Below are 8,320 nucleotides of genomic sequence, written 5' to 3' on the forward strand. Positions count from 1 at the left end.
CCTCCCTCTACTACCCATTCTGTATTTCCTCCACCCTCGGCAAGCACCTCAGCAGGTCTTGGCTCTTTTCCTGGAGGATTGGCCCATACCATTCCTGACTGGTCGGCATCCTTTGCCATCCTGCTTGGATTAGGCTGTTGTAGTTTCCCATTGACTTTAATCACAGGACATGGTAGTACTAAGAGACGCCCTAAAGGATCTCCTGCACTCTAGACATAATTCTTCTTACCTCCACTGTGGAGAGGCAATCCAATTTCCCCATGTTACTCCGGAGCTATCGCCCCTCCTAACACTGTTACTCCTATCCTGCACTGTTGGTTTATAGGGCATTAGCAGCCCAAAATGACCAGGGGGAAGTCTGAGCTTCCAGTTCAATGGGATGTTTGTTGTGGCTCCTGAAAGAAGCACTCCCCACTCTGGAACCAAAACTTCTACCCCAGCAGAACTTAGGGTTGTGGGGACAGAAAGCAAAAATCTTCCTAGAGGGTCACTAGGAGTGATAGTGAGTGGAACTATTCCCTTTTCTACCCTTTGATTCCTGGACCCATGGATCCTGGCTATGGGGGAAACTGTACCATCTATCAGATGCTGATTCAAAGCATATACTGTCTTCTGAAGAACTCTGCCCCAGCCCTCCATGCTGNTACCACCTAATTGGCCCTGTAACTGTTTCTTAAAAATGCCATTCCATCTTTCTGTCAGGCCAGCTCCTTCTAGATGGTGGGGAACATGGTAGGACCAGTGGATTCCGTGATTGTGGGCCCACTGTTGCACTTCTCTGGCTGTGAAATGTGTTCCTTGGTCAGAAACAATACTGTGCGGAATACCATGATGGGAGATAAGACATTCTGTAAGTCCACTGAACTGATGGAACCATTACCTGCCACCAGGTTGCTGGCTGGTCACCTCGAGGAATGATACCATATGTGGGGCTCAGTGTTGGTCTCTGCTGTGGGCATATCTGGCATTCAGCAGCAGCTGTAGCCAGGTCAGCCTTGGTGAGTGGAAGTCCGTTTTGTTGAGCCCAAGCATAACCCCCATCTTGGCCACCATGGCCACTTTGTTCATGTGCCCATTGAGCAATGACAGGGATGGCTGAGGAAAGAGACTGTTCATAGAACGGGTCATCTTATCCACTTGATTACTGAACTCCTACTGAAATCACCTTTTGATGAACATGTACACAGGACACAAATACCTTCACATCCTTTGACCATTTGGAGAGATTTATCCATACACTTCTTCCCCAGATGTCTTTCTCACCAATTTTCCAATCCAGATCTTTCCAAGTCCCTGACCATCCAGCCAATCCATTGGCTACAGCCTATGAGTCAGTGAATAGTCGTACATCTGGCCATTTCTTCTTACATACAAACTGTAATACCATGTGTACTGCCCAAAGTTCTGCCCACTGTGAAGATTTCCCTTCACCTGTGTCTTTCAGGGTTGTCCCAGAAAGGGGTTGTAATGCTGNAGCTGTCCACTTCTGGGTGGTGCCTGTATAACGTGCAGAGCCATCAGTAAACCAGGCCCTAGTCTTCTCCTCTTCAGTCAGCTGATCATAGGGAACACCCNATGAGGCTATAGGCGCATGCTTGGCAGCAGATGGCATTGTAACAGGANTAGAAACCATAGGCATTTGAGCAACTTCTTCATGTAACTTGGTTGTGCCTTCAGGACTTACTCTGGCCCAATCACGTATATACCACTTCCATTTAATAATAGACTGTTGCTGTGCGCATCCTTCTTTATGACTTGGTGGATCTGATAACACCCAGCTCATGATGGGCAGTTCAGGTCGCACAGTAACTTGGTGTCTTATTGTCGAAGATTCAATTTCCACTAAGGCCCAATAGCAGGTCAAGAGCTGTTTTTCAAAGGGAGAATAGTTGTCTACAGATGATGGGAGAGCTTTGCTCCAAAATCCCAAAGGTCTCTTCTGTGATTCACCTACAGGGGCCTGCCAGAGGCTCCAAACAGCATCTCTATCTGCCACCAACACCAACACCTCAAGTATCATCGGGTCTGCTGGATCACATGGTCCAAGTGGTAGAGCAGCCTGCACAGCAGCCTGGACCTGTTGACGAGCCTTCTGTTGCAGGCCCCACACAAAGCTAGCAGCTTTCCGAGTCACTTGGAAAATAGGCCGAAGTAACACACCCAAGTGAGGGATGTGCTGTCTCCAGAATCCAAATAGACCTACTGAACGTTGTGCTTCTTTCTTAGTGGTGGGAGGGGCCAGGTGCAATAACTTATCTTTCACCTTAGAAGGAATATCTCTTCGTGCCCCACACCAATGGACTCCTAAGAATTTCACTGAGGTAGACAGTCATTGAATTCTTTTTTTTTTTTTTAAGACTTATTTATTTATTATATATAAGTACACTGTAGCTGTCTTCAGACATTCCAGAAGAGGGCGACAGATCTCATTACGGATGGCTGTGAGCCACCATGTGATTGCTGGGATTTGAACTCAGGACCTTTGGAAAAGCAGTCAGTGCTCTTACCCACTGAGCCATCTCGCCAGCCCTATAGTCATTGAATTCTGGTTGGATTTATTTTCCATCCCCTGATACACTTATGTGTTACCAGTGAGTCCAAAGTAGTTGCTACCTCCTGTTCACTTGGTCCAATCAGCATAATGTCATCAATATAGGGCACCAGTGTGATATTTTGTGGAAGAGACAGATGATCAAGATCCCTTCTAACTAAGTTATGACCCAAGGCAGGAGAGTTACTATATCCATGAGGCAAAGGTATACTGTAAGGTATACTGCTGACCTTGCCAACTGAAATTGAATTGCTTCTGGTGGTCCTTATGGATAGGAACTGAGAAGAAGGCATTTGCTAGATCAATAGCTGCATATCAGGTACCAGGAGATGTGTTAATTTGTTCAAGTAATGAAACTACAACTGGTAAAGCAGTTGCAATAGGAGTTACTGATTAAGTTTTCGATAGTCAACTGTCATTCTCCATGACCCATCTGTCTTCTGCACTGCTGGCCAGATAGGACAGTTAAAGGGAGAAGTAGTGGGAACCACCACCCCTGCATCTTTCATGTCCTTGATGGTGGCAGTAATTTCTGCAATTCCTCCAGGAATATTATCTAAATTTGATCCTATGCAGGGGTAGGTGTCGGCTGTTCACTCTGACTCAAGTGGCAAAGTGGATTCCCTTCGTAAACTTTATAAAGTTTGTCAACCATCCAGGCAGGGAATAGCCAGGCCCCTCCTGCAGGCCTGTCAAACTCCCAGCTTCTATAACTGTCACAAAAGTCATCTCCAGTCCCTCAATAGGACCCACCCAGATTATGCTAATATTAGATGAACAGTCTGCACAAAAGTCACCAATCCCTGAATAGGAAAACCCACCAATCCCTGAGCTTCCCAAGCTCAGGACTTTGAAATCCCACCAATCCTCATCCTGGAGGTATCTGCCCTAGAAAGCTCCACCCTCTAAGAAATCCTACATAAAAGCCATGTCTGCTCAGTTCCCAGCTGTCATCTCTTGGCAGCAGAAGCAGCTACCCTGGAAGGCCTCTCTCCACACCCTGGAAGTCCTCCCTCCACACCCTTGACCCTCCCAGTAAACCTCTTTTATGACGTTTATTACTTGACGTGACTCTCATCAGAAGAGGCCAGGAAGCGATGAAATTGCTTCCTCTCTGCGCTGTGTGGTTCCTGGGGTCCCATGTTTCAGGACGCCCTTTCCCCGAGACGCTGTTCCACCTCAGAGATGTGTGGTTCTTGGGCTTCCAGGTCGTAGGACACCTTCCCAGCTGAGCAGGACGGCCAACAGAAGGCCTTGTTCAGAGTCGGGGGTGCATGTAGCCCATGCGGAACAGGTGCAGGTTGAGGGTTTCTGATATTGCTAAGTACATTGTTTGTAGAGGTGGGTGTGTGAACAGGGCATGCAGAAGGAATGGGGTTGCAAAGTGCATTGTTAGGAGTGTATAACCCAATACTAAGTGGGGCCCCAGCATACTAAACTGCCTCTGTGCTTGCCTGCCTCAGAAGCCCCAGCTGGACGATGAATTAGCCCACAAGGGTTGGAACTCAAGCCAGTGTTTCTAACACCCATACCTGCTGTACTCAGACTCACCCAGGACATCTGGGAGCGTGACAGGAACGGGGGATACCCTAACCCATCTGATTCTTTCTTAAAGACTCTGAGCAGGTGAGAGGGAAGCCTCCTTCACTCCAGAGACACTCCATTTCTTATTTGGCCCCATAGGACATTCAGCTAGACTCCCTGCTGTGGGAGTAAGTCTCATCCAAGAAGAAGAAGAAGAAGAAGAAGAAGAAGAAGAAGAAGAAGAAGAAGAAGAAGAAGAAGAAGAAGAAGAAGAAGAAGAAGAAGAAGAAGANAGAAGAAGAAGAAGAAGAAGAAGAAGAAGAAGAAGAAGAAGAAGAAGAAGAAGAAGAAGAAGAAGAAGAAGAAGAAGAAGAAGAAGAAGAAGAAGAAATGATAGGCTAATTGAGGCCTTGAGAAAATTAAGGTTACCTCAACTGGTTCCTGTCTGCTGTTCCTGTCTCCATCTCTCTGTCTCTGTCTTTGTTTGTTTGTTTGTTTTGTTTTGTTTTGTTTTGTTTGTTCTTTTTCCTCCTTGAGACACTATATAGCCCTGTCTGGCCTGAAACTTGTAGACCAGGCAGGCCTCACACTCCACAGAATTTACCCACCTCCCAAATATTAGGATTAAAAGCATGCAGCACAATGCCTACCTCTAAAAAGATTTTAAAGGAGAGACTCTATGTTAATGACCCTAAAAGGCCAATAACTAATATTGTACATCTTTATGATAATTTTTAACTTGCAATTGTAGTATTACAGACAACTGTCTCCCCATTGCCTTTGTTCTCCTCCCCCTCCCCCATATAAAATAAAAAGCCAACCAAACACCAAATTAAAACAAGTTTTTCAAGGTTCTTGTCTTCTTTTTTTTTTTCTTTTTATTTTTTTGAGACAGGGTTTCTCTGTATAGCCCCAGCTGTCCTGGAACTCACTTTGTAGACCAAGCTGGCCTCAAACTCAGAAATCCGCCTGCCTCTGCCTCCTGAGTGCTGGGATTAAAGGTGTGTGCCACCACGCCCGGCTAAGGTTCTTATCTTCTTCTACTTAAAACTAACAGCGATGAGGGGAGGATCATTTTAGAACCAAGTTATTTCCCTGCTCTGCCTGCTTTCAGCCTTAGCAATCATCAGGTTAGGGTATGTCTTAACCAGTCTCATACTGGCTTCTTTGTTTTTAAGAATCAAATTTTGGGGACTGAAGAAATGGCTCCGTGGTTAAGAGCACTGACTGCTCTGCCAGAGGTCCTGAGTTCAATTCCCAGCAACCATGGCTCACAACCATCTTTAATGGGATCCAATGCCCTCTTCTAGTATGTATCTGAAGACAGCTGCAGTGTACTCATATAAATAAAAAATAAATAAATCTTAAACACAGACAAAAGACAGATGTGATTAATTAGAGCTACAGGAGGGGATTACAGGACCCCAGAATACCCCCACCCCCAATGAAAGGGATAGTGCTAAAAGTTTTAGAACAGCTGTTCTCAACCTGTGGGTCATGACTCCTTTGGGATCCAACGACCATTGCACAGGGATCACATATCAGATGTCCTACATATCAGATATTTACAATATGATTCATCAGAGTAGCAAAATTACAGTCATGAAGCTGCTACAAAAACTAATTTATGGTTGGGGTCACCACAACACGAGGAACTGTATTAAGGGGTTGTAGCTTAGGGAGGAACTGTATTAAGAGGTTGTAGCTTAGGGAGGCTGAAAAGCACTGGCTTAGAAAACCCATTCTAGTGGGAGTAAGTTAGGTTATAGGATGTGTCAGATTGGATGCCAAGCTCCCGCCAATGGCATAAATCTGTCACCACGAACATCAGGGAACACGGGAGTCATGTTGGGCCCCCTGCACGCCTCCCCCCCCCCCTGTGCTTGCTACATTTGTTTGGGTTCTAGTAAATCTTTACAAAAAAGATTTGCGGGGGTTAGTGGTATGGCTCAGCGGGTAAGAGCACTGACTGCTTTTCCAAAGGTCCTGAGTTCAAATCCCAGCAACCACATGGTGGCTCACAACCATCTGTAATGAGATCCGATGCCCTCTTCTGGTGTGTCTGAAGACAGCGACAGTGCACTTACATATAACAATAAATAAGTCTTTAAAAAGTAAATAAACAAAAGATTTGCCTTGCTAAGCTGCTTTGGCTTTGCTTGTGTGTTCGTTCCTCTGTAGGACACAGATTGCTAATGCTTCAATCTGCGTAGGTGATATTCAAAAACCACTACAATCCTTTTGAGTCTAAAGTTAAAATGAAATGGGAGCGCTGGAGAGATGGCTCAGCCGTTAAGAGCACTGACTGCTCTACGGAAGGTCCTGAGTTCAAATCCCAGCAACCACATGGTGGCTCACAACCATCTGTAATGAGATCTGATGCCATCTTCTGGGGTGTCTGAAGACAGCTACAGTGTACTTACATATAATAAATAAATAAATAAATCTTTAAAAAAAATGAAATGGGCTTGGGTTGCTCATGGTATCGAAAGAGAAAACTAAAGCTGGGTGTGGTGGCGCACACCTTTAATCCTAGCACTCTGGAGGCAGAGGGCGGGTAGATCTCTATACATTCAAGGCCAGCCTGGTCTACATAGTGAGTTCTACGAAGGTCAGAGCTACACAGTGACACCCTGTCAGTAAACAACAACAACAACAAAAAGGGCAGACTTCAGCAGAAACAAGGAACTTGCAGAAGGAAACCTAGTGGCCCATTTCTTTGGAACGTATCTTTGCACGGCTTGTTTAGTTTGTGCCAGGAGCTCAAGGTCAGCTTCACAGGCTCAGAGGCCAGCGTGAATCCAACATGAGCTCCCAGAGAAAGGATTCTGGCCAAGTGCAACAGCAAAGGCAGCCGTGGCAGAACCACCACTGAGTGAACGGAGAAGGTGACCGGAAACACACGTGAGGGAATAGGCAAACGTCATCCGGAAGGGATGGGGTGAATCGGATAGCTACTTTGATGTCAGCTTGACACAGGCTAGAGTCATCTGAAAGGAGGGAACCTCAACTAAAAATATTCTCCATAAGATCTGGCTGTAAAAAGATAGTGATGGATGTGGGAGGGGGCTGCCCCGCCCATTGTGGGTGGGGCCATGGGTTCCATAACAAAGCAAGGTGAGCGCTCCCTGAGGAGCAAGCCGGTAAGCAGTACCCCTCCATGGCCTCTGCATCAGTGCCTGCCACCAGGCTCCTGCACTGTTCGAGTTCCTGTCCTGACTTCCTTCAATTGTGAACAGCAATGTGGAAGTGTAGGCCAAATAAACTCTTTCCTGCCCAACTTGCTTTGGTCATGGTGTTTTGTCGAAATGATAAAAACCCTAAGACAGCGGTCCTTAGTAAAACCCTGAGGAGACATCAGATAACAGAAATAACAGAAATACCTCATATAACAGGCACTTAGGATAGTGCTTTGGCTGGAAAGCGCTGGGCCCTTTCCGGAGCCTAAGGTAACCAAAAGCAGGCTGAGGGCATCTGTCCTTATCCTGCACCTGTCTTCTCTGCCTTGCTTCACCTGCCACGCAGTGGTCAATCACTCAGTGTCTCTCTAGAAACTAGTGAGAGCTGGGGTGGCTAACCTTGATTGTCAACTTGGTTGGACATAAGTTCACTGTGGAGATGAAACTCTGAGCATGTCCATAAAATATTGTCTAGATTAATAATCTAGGTTAGTTGAGGTGGGCAGACCCATCCTAACTGTGATGTGATGATGTAAGTAAAAATGAAATGGCTTCTCTCTCTCCCTCTCCCTCTCCCTCCCCCTTATCTCCCCCCTCCTTCCTGACTGTGGCTGCAGTGTGCCCAGCTGCCTTCAGCTCTTGTTGCCCTGCCTCCCCCCTCCCCCACCATGAGTACCTTGGAACCTGGAGTCAGTTCAAACCCTTCCCTCCATAATAATAAAATGACTAGGGATGGTGATGCATGCCTAGAATCCCAGCACCTGAGAGTGTGAGGCAAGAACATCCTATATTTCAGGCCAGCTAAGTGTGGTAAGCCTCTGTACAGAAAAAGAAAAAGGAGACTCAGAAGAGAGAACTTGGAAAGAGTACTCCTGCAAGACCTTGAGCGAGCAGTCAGAGCTGATCTTTGGTGTGTGTTGGAATCCTGAAGAAGTAGGCTCTAATTACCAGGGAAGGATGTCTTAGCAGCATAGACGGCCCCAGGCAATGAGAGCGAGGGCAAGCAGGCAGATAGCAACATTGCTTACTTCTTCCTCTTTTTTCTTTTCTTTTCTTTTTTTTTTTT

The sequence above is a fragment of the Mus pahari genome, chromosome 16 (assembly GCF_900095145.1).
Source record: "Mus pahari chromosome 16, PAHARI_EIJ_v1.1, whole genome shotgun sequence".
Lineage (NCBI taxonomy): Eukaryota > Metazoa > Chordata > Mammalia > Rodentia > Muridae > Mus > Mus pahari.